This window comes from Ailuropoda melanoleuca, chromosome 3, assembly GCF_002007445.2.
Source record: "Ailuropoda melanoleuca isolate Jingjing chromosome 3, ASM200744v2, whole genome shotgun sequence".
In the NCBI taxonomy this organism is placed as follows: domain Eukaryota; kingdom Metazoa; phylum Chordata; class Mammalia; order Carnivora; family Ursidae; genus Ailuropoda; species Ailuropoda melanoleuca.
This window is the reverse complement of record NC_048220.1, coordinates 5,114,383-5,129,533: the sequence shown is the minus strand read 5'-3', so window position 1 is coordinate 5,129,533 and position 15,151 is coordinate 5,114,383. Positions and strand designations below refer to the sequence as shown.

The 15,151-nt window shown below is 56.5% G+C and overlaps 1 protein-coding gene across 1 annotated transcript in view; it reads right to left on the bottom strand.

The window, feature by feature from the left end:
- Positions 1–15,151, bottom strand: part of COL23A1 (collagen type XXIII alpha 1 chain) — a 309,945-nt gene that overhangs the window by 27,588 nt on the left and 267,206 nt on the right. The gene's annotated exons all lie outside the window — the stretch shown is intronic.

Below are 15,151 nucleotides of genomic sequence, written 5' to 3'. Positions count from 1 at the left end.
CAGCACAGCGAGACTGCAAGGCAGGTATTATCCCTATCTTACAGAGGAGGAAACTGAGGTCCAGGGAGGGAAAGGCCTTGCCGCCCCAGGCCACACACCCAGTAACAGGGCAGGGCTGGAGCCCAGAAAGGCGCTTCATGTCTCTGTCCTCTGGGCACCGAGACTCCTGGGCATGCTCCCCCATCTGTCTGCTCTTGCGTGCCCCTCTTGAAGCTTCCTGCTCCATCCCACTGCCCACTGGGGTTCCCCTGCCTGTGCCCCCCCCCCACCCGCCAGCTTGCCGTCCAGGCTGCCGTCATGGGCTCTGTGCCCAGGGCTGGTGCACATCCCCCTCACCCCGGCGCCTGCTGAACTGAGCCCCCGGAAACAGCGCCCCTCTGTCCGTCTGCAGGGATTAAACAAATCCATCATGCAGACTGAGATGAAAAAGAGATGGAAGGTGCTGCTTAGAGCTAAGTTAATCTCCTTCCTCTTCACGTGCCGGGAGGGAGGACACAGTGGGCCTCACAGCCAAGTCACGGCAGCAAGGGGCCCCTGGCAGGGCCTGGGACCCAGGGCAGGCCTGGTTGAGGGACGTGGGCACCCCTCCCCTTGGGGCCACAGAGGCAGAGAGTCTCTGGGGCAAGTCTACGAACGCTTCAGTGCTCAGCCACACGGACTCCACTGAATCCTGCCACGCCCTTCCCGGCCTCTGCCCGCACTGCCGCCATGGCCCCATCCTGCAGGTGAAGAAGCTGAGGCGGTGGGACTCTCCAAGGGCTGCAACAGGCCCTCTTCTCCACGCAGTGCTCCCTCCCCTGTAGCACAGGGCAGCATGGTTGACAGGTGGCTGTCGCAGGGGACCTTGGTTGGAGCCTCGCAGGCCTTGCCTTCCTTCTGGGATTCCTGGGATGTCTGTCTCCCCCTCTGAACAGACCCTCTCTGGGCCCTCTATCACCCTAACCCTCTACCAGCGAGCGTGCTGGGTCAGACAGACCCGCTTGCTGTGTGACCCTGGGAGAGCCAGTCAACCTCTCTGAGCCTCAGTATCCTCATTATCTGTTCTCCCCAGCAGGGCTGTTCCTGCCCTGGGTTCGCCCCAGTTTTCCCCTAAACTCTGCCACATCACAGCCTCCTGATAGCCCCTGGGATTTGGAAAGAGCTGCTCCAGAGGTCTCAGGGGTATACTGAGTGCCTCTGGAGGCCCACAGAGTTTCAGCCCTCATGCTGTTTCCTGGCCCCAAGCTCTGCTTTCCCTCCACCGTGCACAGTCCTGCCTCCACCTGGAGAACTCCCACTCATTCTTCAAGGCCCAGCTCCAATGGCCCTTCGGGGAGCCTCCCCAAGGAGAAGCAGCAGCCCCCGAGCCTGTCTGCCACAGAGCTGCGTCCCCATCCTTCTGGAAGAGAGCCCTGTGGCCGAGCTCCAGGAGACACGCCAGGCAGTCAGGGGAGGCCGGCTCTGGATTCAGACACACCTGGGACCAAATCCAGGCATTCCCACATGCCAGCTGGTGGCCTGGGCTTCATCATCTGTGACGGGGAGATGCGGGCCTCTCTGCGTCCCTGGCCTGTGTGTGTGTGTCTGCACTGCTGAGACGGTGCTATGCGCTGAGTGAAACATACGAACTGTGCAGAAGGAGACAGGACAAAGCAAACGTCCTTCCCTCCTCCCCAGCTGCTCTCCCAGGGGGCAGCGTGGGCACCCCGCGTCTGCGTGACCCCCGCCCCCAGGAGGCAGCCCGTGTCTGGAGAAGCACATATGTGGAGCCCTGCCGTTCTTATTTTTAGAGCCCTCTGTGGGCTGAACAGCAGACATCTGCGGGTCCATCTGCCTTCATGGTGCCGGGGAATCTGGCCCCCGGCCCTGCGAGGCACGTCACAGGCCTCCTCACCGCATTCCAGGAAAGGCCTACGACACACACTGAGACCTGAGCATCATCCCCGTGGCCCTTTCCTAAAACCTGTAGTCTCTCCCATGCAATGCCCTGGAGAACTTTCTAGAATGCAGATCTGCTCTCCTACTTGAGCCCGTCTGGGGTGGCCTCACTCCTGAAGGATAATGTCCAGACCTCCCGGTCTGGTGCCCAAAGCCTGCCTGCCCCACGCTGGGCATGGGGAGCATGTGTCCTGGTTCGGTCCTTTCTAGGGGTTGGGGCTGCCTCTGGTCCATCACTGGGTCCCAAGGCCCTGTTCCAGAATGTCCGCTGGGTGGACAGAAAGCACACAGAGCTGTAGGTGCCCTGCTTTTCTAGAAGTGTCTGGTGCAGAAGGGAGCCTGGGACGTTCCCTTGGCTTGGACCCCACAGGAGGAATGTCTTGTTGCCAGCTGTCTCTGAAAGTGTTCCAACGGCCGGACCTCGCTGTCTCTTCTCGAGAGTGACCTTGGGCCTCCTGTTTCCTAGGAGGGATTCTGCCTTCTTTCAATCTCAGGATTATTCCTGGTGGTCCCCAAAGCCTCTTTCTGGAGTGTGACAAAGCCTGCAAGGGGCAAAAACCTAATTTTCCTCCCTAGGGCCCTGACTCTATCTGGCATCCCAGAGCTCTCAGGTCCCAGGAGTTTTCCAGAAAAGTCAATGAAGTTTGGAGTTTCTGATAAAGGCAGCTGAGCAGTGCTCTTGGAAATACCCACCAGGAGGCTGAAGGGAGGTCACCCCCAAGCCCCAGGAACCAAGACTGGAGCCATGGGTGGTTGGATCTGATGCTCAGAAGATTCCTGGGGCAAACACAGAAACCCCACATGTGCTCTTTGCAAAGCAAAGGGTGCCAGCCCAGCCTCGGGGATGGGGCTGACTCACAGTGGCTCTGGGCTCATCTCTGACGACAGCTAGGCAAGAGAGCTGTGGTCGGGCCCCTGAATTCTCTGACAAAGCAGCTGACCCCTAGAGAGGCTGCGGGGTGACCAGTGGTCACTGGGAGTCACTAAGGAGGGGACTCAGTGGGGTGGAGGAAGGAAACAGCCTGGCTTTGGAGCTAGACGGGCCTGCCTGGCTCGGGGCGGGGGGAGGGGGGGGAGTGAGCTGATCCCTCTTGCCCCAGGGAAGGCTGGGCCCTGGCTGCGAACTCCCAGAGGACAGGCCCTGCTCCTAGTTACCCTGCATACTATCTTGCCCAAACTGGTGTCCCAGGGAACACTGTCCTGCAGGGAATGGATTTGCCAGTCAAGTAAGTTTGAGAAACATCAGGTTACTTGCTGTGAAATAAGTTTCCTTCCTGCAGCTTGTCTTTTCTGAACCGTGGTTCTGCTTGTGGCTCTTTAGGACGGCAGCATTCCCAGCCTCCCCGGGAGGCTGTGTGGACCATCTATGAACCAGGCGTTTCCATGGGCTGGAGGGGAGCCCGAGCCTGGCTCTGGGTGCCCTGAGAAGAGCAGAAACACTCCAGGGAAGGGCCAGGGGGTGGTCTGAAGGCAGCCAAGGACAAACATGGGGTGGAGGGCATGGTCAGCCTGGACTGAGGAGGGGCAGGGTCCAGGCTGAGTGTCCCAGCCGACAACAAGCCAGTCTTGTGCAGAGTAGGGCCATCTGGGAAGCCGAACAGTCTGGAATAGCAGAGCCCCAGCCTGGGTGGGGCACGCCCTTGGTGGCAGGGGTCTTGTCTTGTCCAGGCAGCTTGCCCCAGATCAGGGGGCACCTCCCTGAAAAAGAGCGGGGAGGAAGGCACGCAGGGCAGCCCACGGGTGAAGGCAGAGCTTTGGCCTTGCCAGGGTTCAAATCCTGTCTCTGAGCCTCTGCTTCCCAGGAAGGGGCGCTCCGGGGGTCAGACGCCAATAGCACGGTGCCCACAGGCACCCCATTCCCGCTGGCTCCCTCTCCCGCCTGATCAAAGCCAAAGAATTCACCAGAGGTTTTCAACACCTTCTGCCCTCCACGAAACCCCACAGCTGTTTACAAGCCTCCGTTCTGCTTTAAATCACTCTTTCCCCCCAAGTCCCCCCACCCCGGGCAGATCAGCAGAGCTCCAGGACGTTTTCCGGATGTGCTGCTCATGAGCCTCGGGCCAGGCGGGCAGAGAGCCCTTTTGTGCTGGCTTGGTTCCTCGCCTTGCTCAGCGACCTGAGCCACCCAGAGCCTCAGTTTTCTTATCTGCAAAATGGGGGACATGTCCTTCTCCTCTCCAAGGACGAGTCCAACAGGAGACCCAGGTCTGTCTCCTCTCCCTCCTCCTCTCCCAGACCGACCAGAGGCACAACCCTGTAGGAAGGCTGACACAGGTGTGGGGTCTGCATTAGCCCTGGGGGTGGGGTGGGGGGGTGGGCAGTGCTGGGGAGCGACCTCGTGTGGTCTTCTGAATGGCAGGTGGCTGGACTCGGTGCACCTTTGTGGGTCTGTTCCCTCCCTCCCACCACAGAGTATTTCCTAAGCAGCATTCCTCAGAGCCATCTTTTGGGAAAAATTAACAGGAGCAGCAAAGGGGGGGAGGTTTCTTCATGAAATAAGTTTGGGAAGTGGAGTCTGCTGGCTCCATTGCTGGAGGCTCAAAGTGCATCAGCTTGGGGTGGGGGGCGCGGAGGGACCCTGCAGCAAAAGGGCTGGGTCGACTGTTTACCCCACATGGGGGGTGGGCTCTGTTCTTCCCTGATTAGCTGGGGCTCCGGCCCCCCAATCTGCGAGAGTATCTGCCGCACTGAGCTAAATCAGGACACCGGCCGTGTGGAGATGCGGAGAGGAGTGGATGCTGAGACCGGCTGGAGCGGGGTGACTGTCTCGCTTGCCGGTTATAATTCATGCTGACGGCTCCCGTCGGGGAATGGAGCCTCCAAATTGCACCAGGACGGGGCCCCTGGATGTGAGGGGGCTTACCAGGATTATCAGTCCAGGGACCAGTAATTATGGCCCAGATGTTGACAATTCATCAAATTACAAGGCTGTTGGGCCCCGGGGTCCCAGGCTGGGACGTGCGCATTCCTGTGTGAAGGCTCCCTCATTAGAGTGGGTGGGCAGCCCCCGCGGGGCAGGTCAGCCCCATGTGGTTCTGATTTCTCAGACCAGGCTTCACACACACGGACCACAGCAAGACTGTCCATCTCTAGCGATTTCCCAGACTCGAATTCCGCCTCGCTTCTTACTTAGGTCTAGCCCCACTGTAGCTCGTGTCCTGGTGGGTGGGACCTGGGAGGAACCGGTCCAGGGATCTGGGGTCCTCTGTAGAGCCACCAATTAATCATGCCCCAACTCAGCCAGCGGTGAAGCCTTTAGCTGGGCGGGGTTCGAGGAACCTGCCCAGGTTAGAGGCCTGCTCAAGTTGCCACCCTCCTTTGTCTGTAGGGTGAAGGTCTGGCCTGGAGCCAGGTTTGGTTTGGTCTGTACAGTTAAAAAACCCAACCCTAAACCAAACAAACTCAGTTGGAACCTTTTAAAATTGTGAGGTTGTGCATAAATATCCGGAGTTTATACTTTTTTAGAAAGGTAGGGATCCGCATGCGTGGCAAAAAGCTCCTTTAGCGTGGCTCCGCCCCAGAGCTGCAGGCTCCGCCCCCTACTGCCCCACGTGTCCAGGTGACCTGCCAGCTCTGTACACACTTCTAGGTTTGTAACCCTCGGCTTAGAAAATCTCCTGGGTGCCTTTCAGCTCTACGATTCGGTGAGGCCAGGAAGCCAGCTGGCTTCTATTTTGGGGAGAGGGCATGCTCAGTTTCTCCTGTGCGTGCTGGAAGCAATTATACGTATGTCCGTATTATACGTCATGGCTGGAAGAGGTGGTGCTATGCCTTTGAACCGATCCCCAAATACCTGCTTAAATTACACATTTGCCGCTGCATGATTACCCTGTCAGGTATCAGGAAAGATCGTTCCTGGGTGGGGTGAAACGAGTCGTGAGCCCCACTCCCATCGGGTGTGGGACCATGGAGGATGGGTCAGTGAGGTGCGCCGTGTGCGCCTGAGGGACCCGGCCTCTGGGCTGGTTTCTCCAGCTCAGGCACGTGGGCTGGTCTGGTGGAAGGCACTGGAAATAGCAGATAGGCTGGGGCACCCATTTTGGTGGCAGACAGGCTGGGCTGGGGAGCTAGCTGACCGGACGGTGATGGTCTGAGTGGGGTGTGAACCACAACGCAGATAGTCTAAGAGAGGCAGAAGGTGCCACCGGGAGACCAGGGGACAGAGGGACAGGGACAGCTGGCAGCAGACTCTGAGGCTGCAGGTGCTCCGCAGGGACCCCTGGGGTCCTGGCCACGCCCAGGCCTCTCGCATCGCCACGCCCTGGGCTGTGGGGCCGGCCCTCCTTGGTTTCCAGATAACACAATTATCACTTGCTGGTAGTGAATTGGTTGGAACCTTTAAGGATCCAAAGATTTTGTGTGAAATCTGGATTTCCAGCTTCTCTTGAACTGTTGGAAGCTGTGATAATGATCAAGGTGCCTGGGCTGCACTGTGGCGCCCCCTTGAGGTGGGGCGTGTGCCCCCCAGTTCAGCCCGGCTGACGTGGTGGGGGGGTGGATTTGCTGCACTCTTCCACACCCTGCCAGCCTCACGTACTCCTCTCCTGGCTGGCCCATATGGGGAATGTGTCAAGGAGCGTGTGAGCCTGCATTTCCAGCTCTGAAGTATCTCTCCAAACTGCGGACCCCCGTCTAGTCCCTCACCTGCCCCTGCCTAGGACTTGGCCTCTCTCCCCACCAGCCTCCACCAGCCTCCCTGTCTCCAGCCCCCACATGCCCGGCCTTCCTTGGGGAAGCCTGGATCTCGTGCCTAAATCCTGACTCATGCTCCTCCTCTGGCTTTGGCAAGCACCTGGCAAGTACCCCCACACCAGGCTCCCCAAGCTAGGCTTGTGCCAGCCATCCTGTTCCATTGAGTTTGGGTTTGAGTAGCCCCCCAAAGAGGCCCTATTGGTGGAACAACTCACTTGTGGGAAGATGACCCATTGGGGCCAGCCTCTCCTTAGATGTCCTTCCTGGTGAGTGGGTGTGCAGCTCTTGCATACCTCCAGCGATGGGGAACTCACTGCTTCCTGGGCAGCCTGATGGGTTTGCAAATTTTTTGTGTCCATCCTTCCCAGGTTGGATGCCGTTGCAAATTCCCTCCACCTTGCGGCCTCTGGGGAGGCAGCCAATCAGCGCTGGGTATGTCAGGGCCACTGGCCTCATCCCCCTCCCACCGTCCTGCCCTTCTTTCCTAGCCAGCCTGGCCAGTTCTCTGCGGCCTCTGTCTGGATAGTCCTCTGCAACGCCCTGTGTCAGCACCTCCTTGCCTTCTGCCCTCAACTCACACCTCCCTCCCCCAGGGTAGCTGCTCTGACGCCCACCAGGCCAGGCCTGGGTTGCAGGCGGTCGCAGCCCTGACCTTGGTGCACAGGGAGGCTGGAATTCCCATGAACGCTGTTGGATTCTCTCTCCCACTCAGCCACAAACTCTAAGGGGGTAGAGACCCCTGGCTGTTTTTCTTGCTCTTCTGTCCCAAGTGCCAATCAAAGTCCTTCATACATAGAATACAGTATATAGTTGTCAAAAGAACCAGCAGCCAAGTGGATGCCGCTGAATGAATGTCCAGTTTCCCACTGGCTCCGGTGTCTAACCCTGGGTCACCAGAGGGCGCTCTTGACCTGCTGACGGTTGCCAGGGGCGCCTGAGGACTCTTGGCTCTAGGGTCACAGCCTGGGTGCTGCGCACTGGGAACACTGGCCCGAAAGGGGCTCCTTCAGCCTCAAGGGCTCCTTTTGCTGAGGTCAGTGGCCATCATGGTGGCAGGAACTGTCACTCACCGAACCCAGCTCATGTGCCCAGCACTAGGGTCTCGTGGGGTCATCTACCAGTTACCCCAGTGGCCAAAGACAGGTTAGGGATGTGCCTGAGGCCACGCGGTCTATGGAGCCTCAAAGCCCATTCTCTTGCATGGGCAAGATTTCAGGAGGAGCTAGCCGGACCACCTTGGTACCCAAATAACTGCTTTCTCTCAAGTCTGTTTCCTGGGAAGGCCTGAGGTCGCCGTGGTGACCTGGTGCAGGTGTGTGAAGAAGCCCTTCCAGGCAATGCAGGGAGGAGGGCTTTGCTGCCTGGGGAAGCGGGAAGAGGTTCAGGCAGCAATCGGCCTGGAGGGTTGCACTCAGCAAAGATGCCACGGCAGGCACACCTGCAAAGGGCGGGAGGGACCTCCTCGCTGGCCCCCCACAGGGCTGTCTTGTGACATGCTCTCCCAGAGCCGGACTTGGGGACAAGGCTGATATTTGGGGCTGGGGGCTTGCAGCTACTGCCAGGAAGGTGCAAACAGCTACGGAGGGTAAGCAATGTGCCTGGGAACCCCACATGTGACAATTGAAAGGACTCTGGGGACACAGCATAGGCCCAAGGCCAGCACCCCGAGTCAAGGAGCACCTACCCCATGCTGGTGCGGCACCCTAGGGAGGAAATCCCAGCGAGGTGGCCCTTTCCCTCGGGCCCAGCTGTGTCTCCCTGAGGTTCCAATCTGGGGGCTATTATCGGGGGCTCGGGAAGTCTCCTTTCATCCCATCCCCACTCCACCCAGAATCTGGGGGGCTGGGGAGCGGCACCACAGGGGGCCAGATGAAAATGAGACGTAGGTTGTCGAAACCTAAAAACAGATGAATTTGGAATATTACAGATGAATCATTTAACTAATTACATTTTTACAATCAAAGCTGTTTTTGAACTTTGAGAGTGCAAGAAAGCATATGAATGTGTGGCGCTCTGTGGACCTTTCTGGCTCACTTGATTAATTCCAAACGGTCCAACTGAGTTTTGCATTTCAAAATTGGTCCCAGGCTGAGACCCTGTCTCATCGACCACAGTTCCGCTCAGAGCTAGGCTAGGCTTTCCCTGGGACCTGGAAGCTGGGTGCTGGTTTCCTTAGGCTGGGGCTGCACCCGTTGCTGATTCCGGAGACACAGTGCAGCTCCTGCCCGCCTCCCCCCCCCTCGCCATGCATTTCTTCTGATAGATCTGGGGTGGTACTCAGAAAATGGGGCTCAGCCCAGGCTGCTCAAGGAGCTCTGGTTCCGGCCCCTCATCTCTCACCTGGCCTGCAAATCCTGCCAGATCTCATTTCTGACACCTGTCCCCTTTCACTGCATCCTCCCTGGGGCAGTCTTGAGTCCGGCTTCATCTGCGAATTATTGCCCTGGCCTCTACCTGGACCCCCTTCCTCCACTTTCTGCCCCGTAGCCAGGGAGGTCTGTCTCTTCAGTGGTCACACCTGTCCACGTCACTCGGGGCTTCTGTGGCCTCCCAACTCTGCTGCTGGGTGGGTGGGTGCCCTGCACTCAGCTTTAACTCCTTTCTTTCTCTGCTGACCCACAGAGCCACTGTCCCCGGGGGACAGGGGACCCCATTGCATGCCCTGTGGCATTAACGGTGCCTACATGTGTGCAGCGTGGAATGTCTTCCCAGCTTGTCCTCCTGCCGAACCCTTGCTCCTCCCTCAAGACACACCTCAGATGTCCCTCTCTTGTGAGGCCTCCCCCGGTCCCAGGGAGAGTCAGCCACTCCTTCCTTCATGGGGCCCAAAGCCCTGCCCCTATGTATTACAGCCCTGTCAGTGGCGCCAGAAGATTCTCTGTATGGGAGGCTCTCATGGTCTGGGTCTTCGGGGGTTTTCCGGAGGGAAGCCAGGCCCCCCGTCCTTGCCCACTTTGAGATCTGGAAACGCAGTGCGGCCACTGGAAGCTTAGCTTTTCCAGACGTCAGATGGGCATGAATCAGCATGCATAGGGTGGGAATGTGCTTTGAAACTGTTAAGTGCCACACAGATCTGATTCCCGATGTCACCGGGCCAAGCCTCGCACTTGGCTAGTGTGGACACACAGGCTCACAAGGCCTAAGTGATGGCCGAGGCAGGTCCCCTGGCTGGGCCCTGCTCCATTCGGCAGCTCCGTGATGGGGACAGGACGCTGGAGGCGGAAACAGGATTGCACATTCATCACAAGGGGGAAGCCTTTCTTCCTGATTTCTAATAATGGCTGCGATACAAACATATGAATGAGGAATAGCGAAGAAGGTGGAAGGGAGACACGGACTTCTTTCTTCAAGTTAGACTTGGCTTTCTGTTTTGGTTTTTCCGGGGAGCGGGAAAGGGTCTGGACAAGCTGCTAATGGTGGCATGCGGGGTGAGCTCCAACTCCGGATAAACACAGGGGGTGAGGACGAGAGACAGAACAGTGACTCCAAATATCGGTGTCCCTGGGTGCTAAGAGGCCCCACCTGCTGCCCCAGCCTGCTGGCTGATAGGGCAGCTGGTGTGCCAGGGAGTCCCCAGCCCTGTCGTGCGGGTGGGCCCTGTGTCTCCGCCAAGCGCTGTTAGCCTGGGCGCTCAGCCTGTTCATCTGTCAAGGAGGGAGGAGACGATGGACCTCCCAGGGTGAGAGCCAGAGTTCAGTAAGTGCACGTGCTTCCCGGGCACTTTGGAAGGGCTTGGGGGGAGGGGGGAGGGGAGGAGATGGTCCTTTCCTCCCTCAGGAGGGGGGCGGATCTCTGAGCCCCTGGCAAGGCAGCTCGTGGTCTCTATAAACACAAAGCCAAGTTTCCTTGGCCTCCAGCCTCGGTCAGCCTCTTAGCCTACAGCCTACAAGCTTCTGCACCAGGCAGCCCTGGAGATCTGGAGATCTCTCGGGCTTCCCCTCTCCCCCCCATACCTGTCTCATTGGTTCACTGCCTCCAGCCACACTGGACACGCGAAGGTCATCCCCGCTCACGACCTCATGCACTTGCTTTTTTCCTCCAGGAACACTTTCCCCACAAGATCTCTGCATCGTTTTCACCATTAGAAGCTCAGCTTGTCTCTCTCTCTCTCTTTTTTTTAAAGATTATTTGAGAGAGAGCGAGAGAGAGAGAGAGCACAGAGAAAGAGGGAGAAGCAGACTCCACACTGAACAGACAGCCCAACACGGGGCTCAATCCCAGGACCCCCAAGATCATGACCTGAGCCCAAGGCAGACGCTTAACCGACGTACCCCTCCCCTTGTCTCTCTTGTTCGGTGCTGGTCCAAAGACCCAGGAAAGCATTTGGCACAGACGCATTGACCAATGGTTCGGTGGGCACAGTCCCCCACCCCGGCCTCACTGAATTTCATCATCTCCATGCACCTCTGATCTCCAACCTGACACTCTCCTCGTACCTTCAGATACACGGAAACCTGAAGTCCTGTGAGGTATGCCACAAACACATTTTTTGAGAAATGTTTAAAGTACGCTCTGAAGGTATGAAACAACCCAGAAAGTCACTACAGCTCCGCGTTAAGAGTCAAAAGAATCAAAACACCAAAAAGGAAGAATTTCTATGCTGGAATTAGCAGATGATGAGAGTGACATTTTCCGTGCAAAAGGCAAGGTGTAGGCAATATCGAGTCTTTTCATCTTAGAGAGAAGCCACGGTTTGAAGTGAAGAAAGGGTTTGTATAAAAAATCTCCAGGAAGTCACAGTGACCCCTAACTGTCCCTTCCTCTCTGTTCCATGGCAGATTGGTTGTGTTGGTCCCCCTTACTCACAGCTCCCCAAAGACTATGACTGATATGATTCATCTTTGCCGTACCCGGCACAGGGCAGGACACCTTCCAGACCTGTTGAACAGAGCCAAGCCTCCTATGTATGAGATGGCAAATATCACTTTATCAACATAAATGCTGATGACTACCACCCAAATGCAAGACGAGCACAGTGCTTATGGCTCCTCTGTGGGTCCCACCTCTGACTCACAATATTCGGAGCTCAGAATTCCCCCTAGGCTGCCCATTCCATGGTGTCCCAGGACCAACTGGGATCCGGAAGCTCTTAAAAAACATGCTGATTGCCTCTTTAAACTATACCTGCAATTCTAAGCTCTACCACCAGGTGGCAGTTAGGTTTACACAAACTTTATTAAAACTAGTTTAATCTCCAAGACTGTACTTCTCATTAAAATATACCCTAAATTAAAACAAGATACTTACATGCACACTTTTTTTAACTTATCATATTGGCATAGATTTAAAAGTATGATAATACACACAGTTGGCCAGGGTTTGGGGAAATATGCAACATTCCTACGCTGTTGGTGGGAATGTAAATTAGAATAGCCCCCAGGAGGGCAATTTGGCACACATCAAAAGCCTTCAGCATGTGCAAACCCTTTGGTCCAGCAATTCAACTTCTAGACACTGATTCTAAGGAGATAATCATGGAAATACACCTACATTTATTCCCAGGACGCGGACCATAGGGGTAAAAGATTGTCAATATAAACACCATAACTTGGACATGGGTTAAATTATACAGATGATAAAATGCTACGTAGCTACTATGCTCTAGAAGAATTCTGAAGGATGTGGAAACATCTCATGCTATATTAAATGACAAGAAAAAAAAGGGCTCCAAAGAAGTATGTCCAGTAATCCCATTTTTAGAATAAAAAACATAAAAACAAACTCACACATAATAAGTCTGAAAAGAACAACCACAGAGATGTTGAGAAGACTTATCTGTGGGTGGTAGGATTATAGATGATTGCGTTTTCCTTTTTTGTGTGCGTTTCTCTATTTTGGGACGGTTTTCTAATAAACATGCTTCTGTCGTCATCAGCAGGGAGCTATTCGGGAGCCCTTGCAGAGACAGGGGCAGGCTGGCCTCTTTGCAAGAAGGCTGTGCTGAAGGTGCCCATGGGCCCTTGTCAGTCCACAACGTGCCCCACCGTCGTGCTTGGCTCCTGCACCCGTTTCCCGACAGAGGCTCTTAGGTCCACATCTGGACCTGGTTTCAGCTGGTCTCGCTCAGGGGAGGGGCCAGCCTGGATTAATCCAGAACACACAAGCCCGTACACTCTCCACCGAGACCCTCCCGCTTGACATTTTTCTTGCCCTCACTTCCTTTTAGGAAGTGACATGTTTTTAACACAAAGAAAAAAAAAATCCTCCCTGAGGCTGGTCCTGAAGTTTCCTAAGCAGCAGAAAAATACCTTTTCCTAAAACTCATGGTTCTCAAAGCTATTTTCCCTTCCCAACACTGCCAGTGAATGTTGATGGATGAGAGTGACTTCCCAGGCACCTGGGTGGCTCAGTGGGTTAAGTGTCTGCCTTTTGGCTCAGGTGGTGATCCCGGGGTCCTAGGATGAAGCCCCTTTGGGCTTCCTGCTCAGCGGGGAGTCTGCTTCTCTCTTTCTCCCTCTGCCCCTCCCCCTGCTCAGTGTTGTCTCTCTCTCTCAAATAAATAAAATTAAATTAAATTAAATTAAATTAAATTAAATTAAAAAAAAAAGTGATTTCTTAAACCTGTCTCTCCTCTTAAGGCTTTCCTTGGTGAGGAAAGACAGCAGCATGATCGAGGGGCTGCCGCATTCACACTGCTCTTGGACCCCGCATATGTTACCCTGTTTTAATCTTCCAACTCTGTGCGTGTGACATCCCCAGGCTCTGAGAGGCCGAGGGCCCTGCCCGAGGCCGCAGAGCCTGGACCGGCAGAGCCGTCTGTAACTGCCCCCAGGCTGGGAGCCAGGCCCTCCACCGGCCAAGAGATCTGAATTTCAGTTCAAAGCACATGGGCCCCACGAACCCGGGGAAGGTCATCCCTACTGTCTGCTGCCCCCATGCGCCTGCTTTCCCCCCTTCAGGAGCCCGGCGGGGTGTCAGCCCTGGAGGGGACCACATGAGCAGCGGGACTACAGGAACAAGGGTGGTGGGAGGCACACAGCTGGACCTGGCTGGTCCTGGTGCATGGACACCTTGGACCCAGTGGGGGCAGGGCCAGCCCAGCTGGGGAAGATGCCCTTATCTGTGTGAAGAGGGCAGTGCGGGTTCAAGTTGGGGCTAGGCGACCTCAGGAAAAGGGGTGCCCTGGCCATGTGCACTCACGGATGTGTGACCTGAGATTTTGACAGGGTCCCCTCATCCCTCGTCCAGCCCAGCGGCCACTTCCTTCCCAGAAAGCTCCCAACTTTACACCAGAAGGACACATTGCACGCACATTCTACCCCCCCGCCTTCCCTCCCCCAACTCACGGAGCCCCATCTCTGGCCCACGCTGGGCACCAAGCCCCTCACATGCCAAACTCAGGCTTAATTCCCTGCAGCCCTGGACCAGCCCCAGTGCCCTGTCCAGGGTGATCTTTGGTGTTGGGGACCTCACCTCACCTGAACCCCACTGCCCTCTTCACAGGGAGGGAGCTGGAGACTCAGGGGGGTAAAGACGGGATTCCAACCCTGGCTTCCTAATTCTGCCTGGGGGCTGGTCTGGAACCCCTGTCCTTTACCTGGGAAAAATGATTCCCACCATCAGCCAACATCCTCTCTCCTGCTCACAGCCAGGGAGAAAGAAGTCCATGTCACTCTGTGCTCAGAGGAGCTGATATGGGGGCAAGGGAAGAAACCCATTCACCCCAGCCACCACCCACTCTCCCTGGGGCACCCAGCTGGGGCGCACAGCGCTGGTCTGCAAGGCCAGATGCACAGTCTCCTGGCAAGGCGGCTCTTGCAGGACTGGGGGACCCCTTCTCCCCACTTCGTCCTCCATCACCAGCCGGTCCTGACTCTGGACAGCGCTGGTCATTAGTGAGGGCTCTGAATCAACCACCATTTTCTTCCCTGCGTCTTCCTGGCCTGAGGGCACAGAACAGCTCCCATCCCCCAACCACACCCCAGGTCCCCGCCATGCTCTCCTTCCACGAGGTCACCCCCCTGCTCTGACGCATCAGGACTTCTGGATGCTGGGGCCGCGGTCCTTAACCTCTCTGAGCAGGACTGGACAGTCAGCACAGCTCCATGTAATTTTGCTTTTCATGCAGCGCTCACCCAGCCTGGGCGGGGGACGTCGATTCTAAATATAAGCCAACTTTGAGGTTTAATTCAAAAGATCTGAGAAGTGATGACACCGCAAAGACCACACTGAAACCCATCAGTTCTCCCGATCCCAAGTGCTGACAGGATGTGGTGGGCTGCGACAGGCAGCCCCCTGCCCACTGGGGAGAGGCTGGCAGCCGAGCCAGCCCGGGGTGGGGGGTGGGGGCGCTCCTCCGCTCAGGGCGGACAGGCTGGGTAGCAAGAGTGTCCAGAGCCTTCGGGATGCCAAGAAGGCTCCTCCTTGAGCCTCTTTGCTTTGCCTGAAGGACAGCTGGAGCAGCAGACAGATTCGCTACTGCTAATCCCCCCTCTACAGACAGACCTCAGCCGCTGAGAGCAGAAGTGGGGGGGGCAGGAGCGTAGACAGAGTTAAATAAAGGCTCAGAGGAAGAAGATCAGCTTGAGAGAAAAGGGCACAA